This window comes from Oryctolagus cuniculus, chromosome 6, assembly GCF_051225735.1.
Source record: "Oryctolagus cuniculus isolate XC-2025 breed Fujian yellow rabbit chromosome 6, ASM5122573v1, whole genome shotgun sequence".
NCBI lineage: Eukaryota > Metazoa > Chordata > Mammalia > Lagomorpha > Leporidae > Oryctolagus > Oryctolagus cuniculus.
In genome coordinates, this window is record NC_142872.1 from 121212102 (window position 1) to 121228202 (window position 16101).

A 16101-nucleotide genomic window follows, 5' to 3' on the forward strand; every position below is an offset into this window, starting at 1 on the left:
CTTGAGTCAAAGAGGCCTGGATTGGAATCCCGTTGTTCCACAAATTACTACCATTGTAATTCGGATCCATTGCTTCAATTCTCAAAGCCTCACTTTCCTTGTCTATAAAATGGGAATAACTTACCTTTACTGAAATTTAAAATCTACGTCAATAATGAGCATAAGTGTTGCGACTGACACCCAAACAGATCCATATCTCTTCAATGGCTGTGGGGGCCTCACAATGCCTGCCACATCATTTCTGATGCCAGTTCGAAGTGTGGGGACCCCGAGGCCATCCTCCTGTTTGCTGCTTGCTAACAGAATCTAGTGGAGCCGTTATGCTTAGGGTCACAGGTTATTAGAACGAGAGCAATCAGCCCAGGGAAGAGACACAAGGAAGAGAAAGTTCCAAGATGGAAGCTTCAGGTGTCCTGTGTCGGGGGCGGCGTGGGCGGCACCAGCCTTTCTTGAGAATGGTGTGTGACAGCGTGCATGGACTGCTGCCACTCGGGACCCCTGAGCCCTGGTGACCAGAGTTCTTCCTGGGGCGTAGACAGGTAGACACCGTGAACTAACCACATGGCTGACCTTTCATCCCCAGGCCTTCTGCAGATGGGGCTGATACCGCCATCCACTGTGTGGTCAGGCCATGCAGTGTGGTCTGAAACCCTCCAGGCAAACACACTCTTATCAGGTGGGACATTCCAAGGGCTTAGGGATACCTCCCTGGGAGCCAGGAACAAAGGCCAGTACATCTCTTTGGGAGAAGATTAATTCTTTCTTTTCTTCTTCTTAAAAAAAAAATTATTTATTTATTTGAAAGGCAGAGTTACAGAGATACAGAGGCAGAGAAAGAGAGAGAGAGGTCTTCCATCCACTGGTTCCCTCCCAAATGGCTGCAATGGCTGGAACTGTGCAGATCTGAAGCCAGGAGCCAGGAGCTTCTTCTGGGTATTGCACTCAGGTGCAGGGTCCCAAGGACTTGGACCATCTTCCACTGCTTTCCCAGGCACATTAGCAGGGAGTGGGATCAGAAGTGAAACAGCCGGGACTCGAACTGGCGTCCATATGGGATGCCAGCACTGCAGGTAGCAGCTTTACCTGCTGTGCCACAGTGTTGGCCCCAGAAGGTTAATTCTTCACTGTACACTGCTGCACCCTTGAAACTGCTATGTCTCTGCAGCCTTAGAGAGGTGAGGGGTGGGGAGAACAGCTAACACACGGTTGTAGCATTGAAACACTAGATTTGCTTGTACCCTACAAATACAAGGTTGTGTCCATTGCCTCCAGAGGCAGCTGAGTATGCCAATGTTTAAAACTGTTAAAACCAAGGTGCAGGCTGGCGCCGTGGCTCACTAGGCTAATTCTCTGCCTGCGGCGCCGGCACCCCGGGTTCTAGTCCCGGTCAGGGTGCTGGATTCTGTCCCGGTTGCCCCTCTTCCAGTTTAGCTCTCTGCTGTGGCCTGGGAGTGCAGTGGAGGATGGCCCAAGTCCTTGGGCCCTGCACCTGCATGGGAGACCAGGAGACCAGGAGAAGCACCTGGCTCCTGGCTTCGGATCAGTGTGGTGCGCCGGCCGCAGCAGCCATTGGGGGGTGAAGCAACGGAAAAGGAAGACCTTTCTCTCTGTCTCTCTCTCTCACTGTCCACTCTGCCTGTCAAAAACAAAACAAAACAAACAAACAAAGAAACCAAGGTGCAAGGCTTTTCAAGGGGTATTTCCATCTGGCGTCTCATTTAATCCTCAGAAGAGGTGAATGGTTAAGCCTGCGAGTGGCGGGAGCTCTGGGAGTCTGGGGCTTGCCAAAGTCATGGGCTGAAGGAGAAGAGCAAGATGTAGACCATGCTAGCCTCCTGCATCCCTTCCTCTGCCCCACCCCGACTCCTCCTCGGGCTGTTCAGCCAGAGCGAGCCCTGTGGCTGAGAAGATCAGCAGATACTTCGCAGAATCAGGTGTCTGGTAACGCCAGGGTGGTGTGAGGGCTGGCCCGCCGAGGCGTGCTTACATGAGGTCACTGCCCACCTGATGTGGCCGGCTGTCACGCGGAGGGTGTGTTCTCAGCCAGGGTGTGGAGTCTCTGAGCACCAACATGTTGGGACTCATCCGATGCGCGCTGTGGCCCAGAGCCGTGACCGCCCTGACGCTGCTGTGAATCACATGCAGTCGCTCTCTGTGCTGACACGAGTGCCGCTCCTTCAGCCCGCTCTGCCTCGGGGTTGAGGCCGCGTCTGTGGCTGCCAGCTGGTGGGGAGTGGCCACTGGGTCTGGTGCTCCAGCCCCGCTCCCTCTGACCTGCCCTGAACCCGCTGGCTTGCACTGAAGGCTTTCTGGGGTACAGCTGGGATCCAGGGTGCTAAGTGTCCTCCTTGAAGACGACACCTGTGCTCACAACTCGGCTTGTACGTGTGTCATTTGTGTGGGACTTGGCACCATTTTATGAAGGTCTGCGTGCTATTTAAGAAAATAATTGACTTATTTATTTGAAAGAGAGAGAGAGAGAGAGAGAGAGAGAGAGAGAGAGAAACTTCCATCCACTAGTTCACTCCCCTAATGGCTGCAATGGCCAGGGCTGGACCTGGTCGAAGCCAGGAGCTTCTTCCAGGTCTCCCACATGGGTGGCAGGGACACAAGTACATGGGCCATCTTCTGCTGCTTCCCCAGGCCATTAGGGAGCTGGATGGGAAGTGGAGCCAGGACGCAAACCGATGCCCATATGGGATGCTGACATCACAGGTGGTAGCTTCACCTGCTGCGCCACAATGATGGCCCCCTGTGTGGTGTTTTTAAAGCATTCTCTCCTCACCTGCTGTCCCCTGATTGTTCACAGCTGCACCCTCTCGGCCCATCCCACTGGACGGCAGCTCCACGGGTAGGGCCTGCCTGTCCTGTTCATGGGTGCCTCTTTGCACATACATCAGTGCCTGGCACCCAGTGGGCCCTTGGTGAATGTTGAGTGACTACACAGAAATGAGCCCTCTAAGCCACTGGGGGCTCCTCTGACGGCCCTGTCCCTGCAAACCGGGGGACTTCAAACTACACATTTAGAACCTCCCAGGTCGCAAGTCCACAGGTCCAAAACCATGGTCAGCAGGTTGGGATCAAGGCGCGGGCAGCTGTGCTGCTGCTGGTGGCTGTCGGGAGAGGAAGTGGGGGCTGCAACCTCTGCCTTCGTGGTTCCATCGCCACCTCCTCATGTGTGGGTGCCAGACCTCCATCTGCTTCCCTCGCGATTGCACGTAGACCCCCCCTGGAGAACCTCCCAGCCTCAGACTCCCTAGTCCCACCTGTGAATCCGCCTCACCCCTTTGCACTACACGCGATATTCTCAGGTGCACGGGATTAAGGTCTCTCGGAGAGGAGGGCGGTGCTCAGCCCACCATGCTTCCGGAGGGGGATAGGAGCACGAAGCAGGCCAGTGGGAGAGAAGAGACCTTGCCCGACGCTGTGAAGTCAGCACAAGGTTGGTAGCAGACTCTGGTGCACGGGAGCCCACGCCACTGTGGAAAGCCTAAAAGGCAGCAAGAACCACCTCCTTGGCCCTTCGTGTCCTGGACCTCGGCAGCTTCCACTTGCCTTACACGAGCAGGCTGGGGGCGGATCCCTCGTCATGGCGGCAGGTGAAGAAGTGAGGGGAACATGTACCCATCCCATTCTCACCAGGTCCTATGAGGGGACTCCGGACTCTGCCCCTTGTGGCCGCTGTGACTGTCCCTCAGCCTCGAGGGCGAGGGCCGGGGTGGAGCAGGCAGACAGGGAGAGTGTAGATAACTCGGAGAGGTCAGATGTCAGATTAAAAAGGTCAGATAAGGAGGATCAGCCAGCCTCAGGCTGGCGGGTGGAAGTCCAGGTGCTGCGCCCACCTCTTGCCCAAGCAGGGGCAGAATAGAGTGTGAGGAGGTGGAAAGGCGCCGGGGCCTGGGCTGAGCAGGTTTTCCTCCGCTCACCCCCACACCACACCGCCCTGCTGCCTGCCCGGCTGCCTCCACCCAGACGGTTCCCAGCGGTCAGCTGACCAATTGTCCCGGGAACCTGCCAAGTCCAGGTCTTTAGTTCTCTCTTCTCCAGATTTTCTCAAATCCCTGCCCTCATCTCACTGTGGCCTTTCAGGTGTCCCTGACCTTCCAGAGCGAGGCCCCACGTGAGGGCAAGAGTACGGCAGTGTCTGGTGCAGGACCCCCAAACCGAGGTCCCTGCTAAGAGCCCGTGGGGTGGGGGCGCCTGCTGATGCCGCCTATCTCCTTCCTGAAGGGCTGGGCTGCGCTCCCTGGGCAGTGCCTCAGCGCCCACCCCAGGAGCCCTGGGCAAAGGCCCTAGTTGTGCACAGCTCCCGTGGATCTGCTCCATCCCCTGGGGGTGCTGAGGGCTACTGCAGGCTGCTGGGCAGAGTCCTGAATGGGATTCAAGTGCCCTGGCCCCGCTCCCTGGGTTTTCTCTGAGAGCCACCAGCCTCCCCGGCCTCACACCCCTGTCAAATCACCTGCCTCTTCCTGTGACGCCCCCAAGGTCACCTGCAGAGGTGAGACAGGGAGCCTGCCTTCCAGGGGCTCTTCCTGGTAGGCAGAACAGCAGGTGAGCCCAACGAGAGACGTGTGGGCAGGATTTTGCCTTGACCTCTTGATAATTTCCAGATGTCACAGGTTCCTTCTCGCCTTAAAGCTACGTGGCAAAGCTGATTGCTCTGCCCAAACCCCTTCTCCCCTTCATCCACAGGTACCTGCTGCTGCTTCTGTTGCCCAGTAGTCTTCTCCACGTCACATCAACTGCTTCTGTTCGGCCATCTCACACCTCTTTCCTTTCTCCTGTCTCCTAGAACCCTGGGCTGGGTCTGTGCTAGCTCTTGTTGTGCCCCAGTGCCTGGCACATAGTTGATTCTCAGTGAATGTTTTATCAGATGATGGGAGGAAGCTGTTGTACGAAAGGAGCCACTGGTTAACTTTACCAGGAAGAAATCTGGGAAGGCTTTCTGGAGGAGGTGATGATTAAGCTGGTTTTTTTTTTTTGACAGGCAGAGTGGACAGTGAGAGAGAGAGACAGAGAGAAAGGTCTTCCTTTGCCGTTGGTTCACCCTCCAATGGCTGCCGTGGCCAGCACGCTGCAGCCGGCGCACCGCGCTGATCCGATGGCAGGAGCCAGGAGCCAGGTGCTTTTCCTGGTCTCTCATGGGGTGCAGGGCCCAAGCACCTGGGCCATCCTCCACTGCACTCCCTGGCCACAGCAGAGAGCTGGCCTGGAAGAGGGGCAACCGGGACAGAATCCGGCGCCCTGACCGGGACTAGAACCCGGTGTGCCGGTGCCGCTAGGCGGAGGATTAGCCTAGTGAGCCACGGCGCCGGCCTAAGCTGGGTTTTAAAGGTAGAAGAGAAGCTTACAGGGCATTCATGAAGTGGTTTCATATGGAAAGTGATTTCATGTGGAAATTCAGTATTGTTGGGACGCAGAGTGAGGGGGGGAAATGGGGTGAGGTTTAAGTGCCCCTGAGGCAGGATCTGCTCAGGGAAGGCCCAGCAGTGTTTCAGAAGCTGGTGGATAGGAGCGAGGGGGAGCGTAAAGTGACCTGAGTTCTGGTGGCCTTGTGAGGTGGACTGAGGGCTCCGGACTGGAGCTGGGAGGCCCTTCCGAGGCTCCTGCTGCTCCTGGGAGAAATGCCAGGGCCGGAGCCCATGCCGTGGCTGGGTGCCTGAGCTACCAGGCTGTGGTCTCCAGGTGGACAACTAACTTGACGTGCTAAAGCAATGGTTCTGAGTGGGAGGTGACCCCACCATCCCAGACACTGGGCGGAGGCGGGGGAGGGCATCAGAGAGAAGGGAGAGGTGACAGAAGCTCCATCGCAGACAGAGGGCGTTTGAGCATCCTTTGGGATTTCGTGTCGGAAGCAGACAGTTGAATATCTGGGATTCAAGCTCAAGGCAGAGGTCAGAGCAGGAGGTAGGGGTTTGGCCTTCCGGACATTGGAGTGTACACGGAAATGAAAATCGCAACAATGGATGCCCTGTTTCCTCCACTCTGCAGACAATGGACCAGTCCCACCTCCAGCCCCTGGAACACAGAAGGTGCTTACTGTGTGTTGCAGTAAACTTGGCCGCTTGGTCAAGGTACAGATCTAGCGGGGGCAAAGAGACGCTGGAGGCCGGGCCTCTGGGTCTGTTGCTCGTCCCTCTGTCTCGCTGTCTTGTCTCCACCGCTGTACCTGCTGCTGGCTGCCCTTGGAAGCCTCCTCCTGGGGGTGCAGAGTGTGGAGTGGGGTCTTCCTGCAGCCTTGGTTTGTGTGTGGCCATGTGTGTTAGGTTAAGTAATGGCCTCAAACACATCTGAAGGTAACGTATGGCAAAGAAGACTTGGCGAATGTGATTCCCTTAAAGAGCTCAAGCCAGGCAGTTGGGCTTGGGTTAGCCAGGAGGGCCCTACCTGCGGTCATGTACAGCCCTGTAAGACAGAGGCAGAGGGAGAGACGTGACGTGCACAGAAAGGGAGGCGATGAGCCCGCAGAACCAGACACTGGAGTGAGGCGGCCACCAGGAGCCGGAAGAGGCAGGGAGCAGATACTGCCTGCAGCTCCCACAGGGAGTGCACCTGGATTTCCGTCCAGTGCCACTGATTTTGGCCTTTCTTAAGCTCCTGCTGTGTGCCAGCACAGATGCAAGAAGCCGCGAAGCACTGTGGCCATCTGACGTGGCAGCGGGGACAGGCCCAGCTTCTGTGGGGCTCTGTGGCTCCGTCTCCCCTCCCCTCTGCCTTCTCCCTCCTTTCTCTTCATGTCTCCTACTTTGTTTTCTCTCTCTGCCCATCTGCTTGGCTTCAGGTCTCTCTGTGGTCCCTGCTCGTGCACACACCGTCTCACTTCTCTCTCTGCCTGGCCTTGTAGCGATCGCCTCGGCTGAAGGGCCAGGACACCATGGGAAGCACCTGTGCCCCGCCCCGCCTGGCACCTGGTTCCTGGCTTCTCATTTACACTTCCTCTCACGGCCCTTCTTTATAAACCCCGTCACAAAGCCCTCGGTGCCGGTGCCATAGGTGCCATACCAGTCCCCTCGCATATCCTCATCTGTTTTCATCAGTAAACACCAAAACAGCGTCCTAGTACCCTGCTCGCATGGCCCTTGGCCTGGCCTGCCAGAGAAGTTTCTGCTCACTGTGGGATTGGCAAGTGGGGTCTGGAGCCCAGACAGCAGCCACGCCACACAGCTGTCAGGCTCCTCCCCCAGGGCTCCTGATGAGAAGCCACTCAAACAGGGCAGGAGTCCAGCTCCCTCTGGGCCTCTGGGGACTGCTGTACCTCAAGTTGGGGATGCAGGACAAGGGCACCCAGGTGCAGGCTGCAGAACTCCCTGTTAGCACCCAGCTCAGAGCCTGGATCGCCGAGAGGAGTCTGGGTCCTGTCTCTCTGACTGGTGACCTTGGCGAATTGTTTGATTCCCTTGGAGCCTCAGGTTATAATCTGATTGATGCCCGTTACACCGAGATCTGTGGAGTGAGCAGCTCTAAGTGTGAGGACAGGGAGGATGAGGATGGTACTGAGGTCAGCAACTGTCGCCGACTGTCTGCTAGGCCCCATGCTAGGTGGCTTCACATACAGACTTCCCAAATCCCACAACAGCCAATGGGCCCTGCAACAGTGCTCAGTGCATGTCTCTTTCCCAGGAGAGAGGATGGAGGTGTAGAGATGTTAAGTCACTTGTCCGAGGTTGCACAGCAGGTAAGCGGCAGAGCTGGGTTTCAATCCGCACCCCTTGGAAGTGAGCATTGTCCTGAGGGGGGTTTCTGTGACAACTCTGTTCCTCCTGCGCTCTCCTGGGACAGCCTTGGGAGGGCAGCTACGGTGTTCCCTTTGCGGGTTCCTCTGAGCCACAGAATGTGCAGGTCAAGGTCTGTGGCCAGGAGGCAGGGGAGGGGTGATGCTGCCGCAGAAGCTTTGGCCAGGTCCTGAGAGCACAGGGCTGTCTCCTCCGGGGCCATCCTGGGAAGGGAGCCCTGGCCCAGGCTGCAGGAGGCCCTGTGTATTGCAGGGTGTGCTCACAGTGCATTTATTTCGGGAGTATCGCCCTCCCCAGCTCTGTGTGTCAGCTGCCTGCCTGCTGGCTCCTGTGTGACTAGGCTGTGTGTTGGCTTGGCCACTGCTATCTGTTTGCCTTCTAAAAAGAGGGTGCAGGTGGGAGGCGCTGTTTAGTTACCCATTCCTTCAACAAATGTGGCTTTCGTGCATAGGATGCTGTGCTCATTACGCTGGGGGGTGTCAGAGATGGAGTTGGCGTGGACCTCGCACGTAGAAACCACACGGTTGTCCAGGAACACCAGCAAGCATGGAGATGGCTCTGATGCCTCATGCAGGCCACCGGAGTGCTTGCTCCAGGGCTTCAGAAAGGACTCCCGGGAGACTTCACAAGGCAGGTGGCCTCTCATTAAGGTAGGGCTCAGAAACCGCAAAACAGTGCTTTCTGGAAGGACAGCCGTAAGCTGTCATGGAGTTCCCTCTCCTGTGACAGCACAGAGGCGGTGGCACTCTGGGCTGTGAGGGAGAGCCCCAGGACCCAGTTCTGCTCTAGCTGCTCTACTGTCCTGTAGTTGGTGTCCTTATCTATATGGGGGAAGCATGGTCTTGGCCACACAGTGTCCCAGCATGTGGCTGTAGGAAGGGAGACGAGAGGATGGAGGAGCACAGGTGCTTTTGGTCCAGACCAGGAAGGGACTTACATATCCTGTCGGCTAGAGCTTGGTCCTTTGGCCACACCTGGCTTACAAAGGAGGCTGGGAAGTCTAGTCCATAGTTAAGTGAAGCGTTCTGCTATAAGTTGAATGTGGGAGAAAGTGACGGGGAGTAGATCCCCACTCTATCATGAGCTGGGCCTTGGCCTGTGAATAGAGTTTTGTTTGGTAGAAATGCGAGTGGGAGGGCATCCCAGGCACATTCCAGGAAATGGCCGAGGTGGGGGCAGGTGCAGGAGGTGCCCCTTGGAGAAGGAGTTTCTGGCATAACTAGGGTGTAGGGTTTTGTGGAGGGGGTTGTGAACTACCTGTGGGTGGAGCTGGGGAGGCCTCACCTCTCTCATGAGCTGTTCAGCCTTCCAATAGAGTGTGGCTCTTGCCACCGGTACACCTGCTGTCCAGAACCCTTGCATCTTCTTTAACCAACCACACAGGGTGTGTGCCCACTGAGCCCTACTCAGGAAATTAAACTTTGAACTGATAGCAACCCAGGTCCTATCAAAGTCTTGGCTTTCCAAGGGTGTGCTATTTGACTACTCTCTTCAACAATGATTATTGTGTTCATACTGATTGCCAGAAAGTTCTTTACAGGACTACATCAGCTCAGTCTGCTAGAAAAAGACCTTTTCTGTGTTGGGTTTCTAATCAAACATTGTTAGGAGTATTGCGCAGAATTTTTTTTTTTTTGGTATATCACGGCATTTTCCCTTGCATAAGAAGGTCTCACAATATCAAGCAGGTCTCACAATATCGTGTTGCTGTGTGCTTGGCATTCAGCACTTCAACAAATGCTTATTGAGGTGCTGACTATTGGCAGTTACTGAGCTGCATGCTAGGAGCAGAGAGACAAGAGACAAGAGTCCCCAAACCTGACAGAGCTCAAGATCTGGGATGGACTGGACAGGGGTGTGTAGCAGGTAGAGTGGCCAGATGAGTGCTACATATTGATGATGTAATTTGTTAAGTGTTGTGTGAGAGAGAGGACACACTACAATGGGAGCCTGGGAATGGAAGGTCGAGGAAGCCTTCCAAAGGAGTCTTGGGGCTTGAGCAAGAGTTAATAATGTAAAGAATGGATAAAAGAATGTTCTAGGCAAGGGAAACAGCTGGGCAGAGTCACGTGGAACTGAGAGAGGGAAACGCAGAGGTGGTTAGGGAACTATAAGCGGCTCAGCTTGGCTCTAGTTTGGTGGGAGCCTGCGGCTGGCCTCAAGGGACCTTGTAGCCTTGCTGAGAGGTTGGGTCTTTTGCCAATAAGTTTCTATGCCATCCTAGCAGGTGGTCAGATCCATGGCAGTCAGTGTTGTCAACATAAATTAGGTGGGGAAGGAACTAAGAAGCGAAGTTGTTGCAATATTTCAGATGAGAAATGATGTGGCTTTGCATGGGTGAAGACCACCAAGGCATAAAGAGGTGGAAAGAGACGGGGGAGGGGGGTGGAGGGACGGGTACCAGGGAAGAGAATCAGTAGCACTCAGTGACTGACGAGGAGAGAGGATTGGGAGAATCTGTCAGCGACTGTGGCTGTTTGGGTGGGGCTGTGACTCCTGCAAAGAGCACTGGAGGAGGAGCTGTCTTCCTTGCTTGGCCACTGGGGTGCGGGATACCAGGAGGTGGTTAGAGATGGAGGAGTTTCCAAGGTACATGCGCTGGTTAGACAGGCAGGAGGGAAGGATGCTCTTGCTGTGTTGCCAGATGCTTTAATGCAATCGAAAAACATCGATGGAATGCCTGCTGTGGGCCTGGGCCCTTCACATTTGCTCATTTTGCTCTCCCTGTAAACCTCGGAGGGAGAATGCGTTTATGGATGACTGGCTTGCCTGGACCAAGGACTTAAGTCTACAGATATTATGAGCAAATTTCATGGTGAGGTTCAGAGAAGTGAAATAAGCAGTTCAAGATCAGACTGCACCACAGGTGGCTGAAGGGGATTGGAGGGCAGGTCTGTACCACAACTGCCCTTCCTGGTGTGGGCGGCTTTGTGCAGGGGATGCTTTGGTTCCGGTGGAACGTGCTGCTCACGGGGGCTTGCATGAGTCCGTGGGGGTGAGGGCCGCCTGACCATGGCCTCACTGAAGTCCATGCGTTCAGTTCTGCCTCTGGCATACCCCGGGGGGCAGACTCAGCCCAGCGACCTGTTGATACCTGGTGAGGACTCGGAGCTTACCGTGCTTGCTGGAGCGGGAGGCTTCCTGCCTCTTCCAGCCCTCTGTGTCTCCTGCTGTCACAGGAGGATGATTTGATGACACCAGGGCGGGGCTGTCCCTGGCAGGAGAAGGGGTGCACATCACTGTGGGTTGCAGGGTGTGTGTGTGGGGGGCAGGGGAACAGGTGAGAAGGAGGTACTTACTCACCGATATTTATTTGGCACAAGGTTAGTATGATGGGTTGGATCGGACGTCTGAGCTCCAGCCCCCAGGACCTGTGAACGTGACCTGATTCGGAAAAGAGGTCATTGCAGATGTAATGAAGTATCGCAAGCTGAGATGGTTCTGGATTTAGGGTGGGCCCTGAGTTTGGTGCCCTTGTAAGAGAGAGGAGAGGAGACTCTGCCACACGGGGAAGTCACCAGGTGAAGATGGCAGCAGAGACAGGGGGTAGGGGTTGGGGTGATGCAGCCCTAATCCAGGGGTTGCCAGAAGGTGGAGGAAGCGAGAGAGCCTTAGCCGCTGGAGGCTTTGGAAAGAGTGCAGTCTGCCTATACCTGGATCTTGGCCCAGCGATGCTAATTTCAGACCTGGGGCCTCCAGAGCTGTGGCAAAACACATTCCTGTTGTTGTACGCTGTGCAGTTTGTAGTCATTTGTTGCCACAGCTGCAGGGAAAGAAAACAGCTGGCAAACATGTGGCGGGCAGGTGCCTCCTCCGCCCAGGGCAAACATCAATCATCACTCTTAGCATCCGTCCCAGGGAACCCGACCCCCCTCCCTCCTGCCCGCACAGCGCTCCACAGCCGCTGGCACACCCCTGGACTTGGCAGGCTCCATTTAGTACCCCACGTGTACGGAATGCTGGGTTAAGGCACTGGCAGGGTGGAAGTGGGTCTGGGAGGGTGGCTGTTCCTGAGGGGCTGGGTGTGAGAGGGGGACACAGGTGCGTCCCCACTGGGGCATCGACACTTCCTGCCAGTCTGTGAACACCTGCTCAGGCCCACCTGGCTCAGTTCAACAGCTGGGTCACCTCCAGCTCCCTGGCCAGTCCGCTGCTGCTCAGCAGACAGCAGCCTGGGCCTTGTTTGCTTCCCGCACCAAGGTGAATGTCAATCACAGAGATGGAGCAGCAGAAACCACCACTAGAGCCAACAGAATGAAGGAAATGCACTGATGCCTGGATTTAGAGGGCTGTGAGACCCCAGAAGGGGGCCTCCTTCTCACAGCCACGGAGGGCAGCACAGTGGAGGGAACATAGGTGGATTTTTTATTTTTATTTTTAAGGTTTATTTATTTATTTGAAAAGTAGAGTTGCGGGGAAAGAGACATAGAAACAGAGAACTCTTCCGTCTGCTGGTTCACTCCCCAAATGGCCACAATGGCCAGACCTGGGCCGATCCATCCAAAGTCAGGAGTGAGGAGCTTCCTCCTGGTCTCCCATGTGAGTGCAGGGACCCAAGGACTTGGGCCATCTTCCTCTGCTTTCCCAGGCAGGGAGCTGGATCAGAGGTGAAGCAGCTGGGACTTGAACCGGCGCCCATATGGGATGCTAGCGGCTTTACCACAATGCTGGCCCCAGGTGCTGGGACTTGAATGAGGAGTGGACATGATCCAGATGTGGAGAAAGGGACAAGAGGAAGGATGCAGGCTCCCTCCCCCCATGGGAGGGGTTTTCCTCCTTGGGCAGAGACTAGTTCCTCTCGGTCCACTGTACCTTGCTTTGCTCTGCTCTTGCCCTCTTTGCCAAGGCCAGCCCCACCCCATCCTAAGCCCTCTGCCCCGTTCTCAGCCTGGGTGGGGAGGATCAAAGCAGCTATTGCTGAGATTACGGGGCAACAGTAGCAATTCCTGGGGGCGAAGCTGCCCCACCCTGGGCTGAGGTCCTGTAAGCAGGCTTTGGACTTGGTGCCCGGGCCTGCTCTGTGAACCTCTCGTGGCACCTGCGTGCCTAGCCTGCAATCTTCAGCTGGAGCCCTGCCCCCTGCTCACGTGAGGCCCTTGCAGTCATCCAGTGACGAGTCCGTCTTGATTGGCCAGACCCCTGCTGTCATGGTCCTAAGTTCCTGTCGCCGTCTTCCTGAGCAGGCCGCTCTCCCTCTCCTGGGCTGGTTTTGCCCTGCAGCAGGCTGCTTCCTACAGGACCCACACGCTTGCCCAGTATCTGTGCATTCAACTTAAGATAGCTTCTTTCCTTCAAAACAGAACTGCATGGTAGAGCCCTCTGAAGTTAGGTTAGAAAACTGAGATTGAGCACTGTGGCATAGTGGACCAAGCCTCTGCCTGTGGTGCCGGCATCCCATGTGGGCACTGTTTGAATCCGGTTTGCTCCACTTCTGATCCAGTTCTCTGTTGTGGCCTGGAAAGCAGTAGAAGATGGCCCAAGTGCTTGGGTTCTTGCACCTGCGTGGGAGACCCAGAAGAAGCTCCTGGCTCCTGGCTTTGGATGAGCCCAGCTCTGGCCATTGTAGACATTTGGGAGTTAACCAACAGATGGAAGACCTCTCTTGTCGCTCCCCCTCTTCGCGGAGGAACGACACAGGACCCTGCGTTGTTCTTTCGTCTGCTCGGCCCTCCCCGGGTTTGCTGCTGGTTCTTCCCGGGTTGGCTACCGTCCCTTCCACCTCCGTGGAAGGGCGGTTCCCCCTGCCACTTTCCCCACTTCCGCGGGGGAGCGGCACACCGCCGGCCGGCTCTCTCAGGGGCTGCACAGGTGTTCCTTCAGATAGATGTTCCTCTTAGATGTTCCTGGTGCATGTTGTCTCTCTCCTCCTTTATAGTCCTCTTCCACCAATCCCAACTCTGCTACCCACACGCCGAGTACGCTGCTGTCCTCCAATCAGGAGCAGGTCCTACAGTTTATTGGTTGAACTGGAGGCAGCTGTGTAGAAGTTGTTACTCCCTTCTCAGCGCCATATTGTGGGAAAGCAGATGCATAGAATAAGTCTTAATTCCAGTAACAGTCTAGTCCTAGTTGCTCCCAGTTGCTCCCCACACTCTTCTGTCTCTGTCTCTGTTTCTGTCTCTCTCTGTAATTCTACCTTTCAAATAAATAAATAAAATCTTATAAAAAAGAAAAGTAAGATTGAGATAGTAGAGGAAAGACACTGGGGGAAACCTGAGACTCAGATGAGGACACAGGAAAGGAGATGTGCGTCCCAGCCTCAAGGCCTCTCAGCTCTGGGCCTGCCCCTGCTCCCCAGCAAGGTGGCTCTGGCCGCAGGAGGGGGCAGCCTCTCTTCCCCTGCCCTCCTCCTTCCATCAGCCAGTGCTAGAGTCAGGCTGAAGTTAGAAACCAGGAACTGGATCCAGATCTCCTGCCTGGGGGTTGTAGGGACCTGACTACCTGAGCCAGCAGCAGTGCCTCCTAGGGTGTGCATTAGCAGGAAGCTGGAATCAGGCACAGAGCCAGGAGCTGAGCCTGGAACTTTAACATGAGATGTGGGGCCTCCTGACCGCTGAGCTGGATGCCCACACCAGGCACTCACTCTTGATCTCTGCCCTGAATCCAGACCTTTGCTGTGCTCATCCTCCCGGTGCTGTCACTCAGCAGCTCCCAGCTCATCTAGCTGCCCGCAAGGTTCCCAGCTTTGCCCGTGGGAAGCCCTGGTCCAAAGCTCCCCGTGGCTGCCTGCTGTGCATCCTCTTCCTTCTCACCCAGACAGCTGACGGCAGCTGCTTTTCTTCTGAGATCTGTGCCCACCTTCTGCAGCATCGGTGAGGTTCAGGGTAAATTCCTCTGCTGGTGGACCAAAATGCCTGTGTGTCAAACACCTGGGGTTGATGGTTTTTTTAAAGATTTATTATTTATTTGAGAGGTAGAGTTACAGACAGAGGGTGAGATAGAGAGAGAGAGATCTTTTGTCCACTGGTGCACTTCCTGAATGCCGCAATGGCCAGAATTGGGCCAATCTAAAGCCAGGAGCTTCTTCTGGGTCTCCCACATGGTTTTAGGGGCCCAAGCAGGTGGGCCATCTTTCACTGCTTTCCCAGGCCATAGCAGAGAGCTGGATCTGAAGTGGAGTAGCTGAGACATGGACCAGTGTCCATATGGATGTAGGCTCCACAGGCAGAGGCTTATCATACTATGCCACTGCATCAGCCCCTCGGATTTGATTTTTTAAGTTCAAGAAGCCTCAGTTGTGGGCTGGAGCAGGTAGATGGGCTTCGTGAAGTCCTTGGGGACCCGGGCTTCTTTCCACTCTGTGCTTTGTCATTCTTAAGCAGGAACCCACATCCTTATGACCCAAGCTCTGGGTCAGCCCCAGAGGGAAGGAAATAAGACGGAATTCCAGGTGTACCACGGAGCAGTCACAGGGCCGTGCCAAGTGCCACAGCTGTAAAAAGTCTGGGTGGCAACAGTCCCGGCTCAAAACAGATGAAGGGGCCAATGAGTCCCGGTGGTGGCTCTCAGTCCCCCACGCTGTCCTCTGCCATCCTCACTGAGGTCCTCTCGCCACATCTCAGTCTTCCCTCAAGGCTCGGAGGCCTTGGTCCTTGTTTTGTTGTGCCTGAGCGAGTGCAAACAGAGGAGCACCATGTATAAAATTTGACAGTCCTTTATTGCTGGTGATAGAGAGTGGGCTCATGCCCTAAAGAACTCTTGACCCTGAAGCTCAAAGCAATAGGTTTCATAAAGGCAAAACCCACAAAGAGGGGAGGGGGACCATATGGTTGCTAGGGCCAAGCTGACCTAAAGCATATGTGAAACTAATATCAATCACAGCCTTGACAATACCAATTACAGGCTTGTCATTGGTCCAGGTTCTGACCTAAATCATATGTGGGACACAGATTACAATCTTACCATTAACCCAGGTGCAGCCTATCTGTGTTAAGCTTGAATGATCATGCTAGGGGATTTCTATGTTCTGCCAAGTAGGAGGTAGTGTGCTGTTACTGTCTTAGTTTTAGACAGTAGTTGGTTTCAGACCCTAGTCTCACGTAGGGTGGAGCCTTCTCAGGATGGAATCTTGTGTGCTCTAAAATGGAGTCCCTACTGTCAGGGTGTCCCTTCAGTTTCCCTGTGACTTCACCATCATCCTGGGAGATCCTGACATCCCTGCCAATGACCTTTTGGTGCCAGCCATCTTTTTAAAAAAATTTTAGTTAGAAAGGCAGAGTTAGCCAGAGAGAGAGAGACCTCCCATTTGCTGGTTCACTCCCCAAAGGCTCCTCCAACAGCTGAGGTTGGGTCAGGCCAAAGCCAGGAGCCAGGAACTCCATCTGGGTCTCCCACATGGATGGCAGGAACTCAACACTTGGGCCATCGC

The 16101-nt window shown here is 55.2% G+C and overlaps 1 protein-coding gene and 1 long non-coding RNA gene across 5 annotated transcripts in view; one reads left to right on the top strand and one right to left on the bottom strand.

The window, feature by feature from the left end:
- Positions 1–16101, bottom strand: part of CCNE2 (cyclin E2) — a 651763-nt gene that overhangs the window by 337923 nt on the left and 297739 nt on the right. The window lies entirely within an intron of this gene.
- The window catches only part of LOC149126279 (uncharacterized), a 37018-nt gene continuing 24219 nt past the window's right edge, over positions 3303–16101 (top strand). Inside the window, exon 1 of the long non-coding RNA XR_016235843.1 lies at positions 3303–3442. This is a non-coding gene — a long non-coding RNA (uncharacterized LOC149126279). The remainder of the gene's footprint in view (positions 3443–16101) is intronic.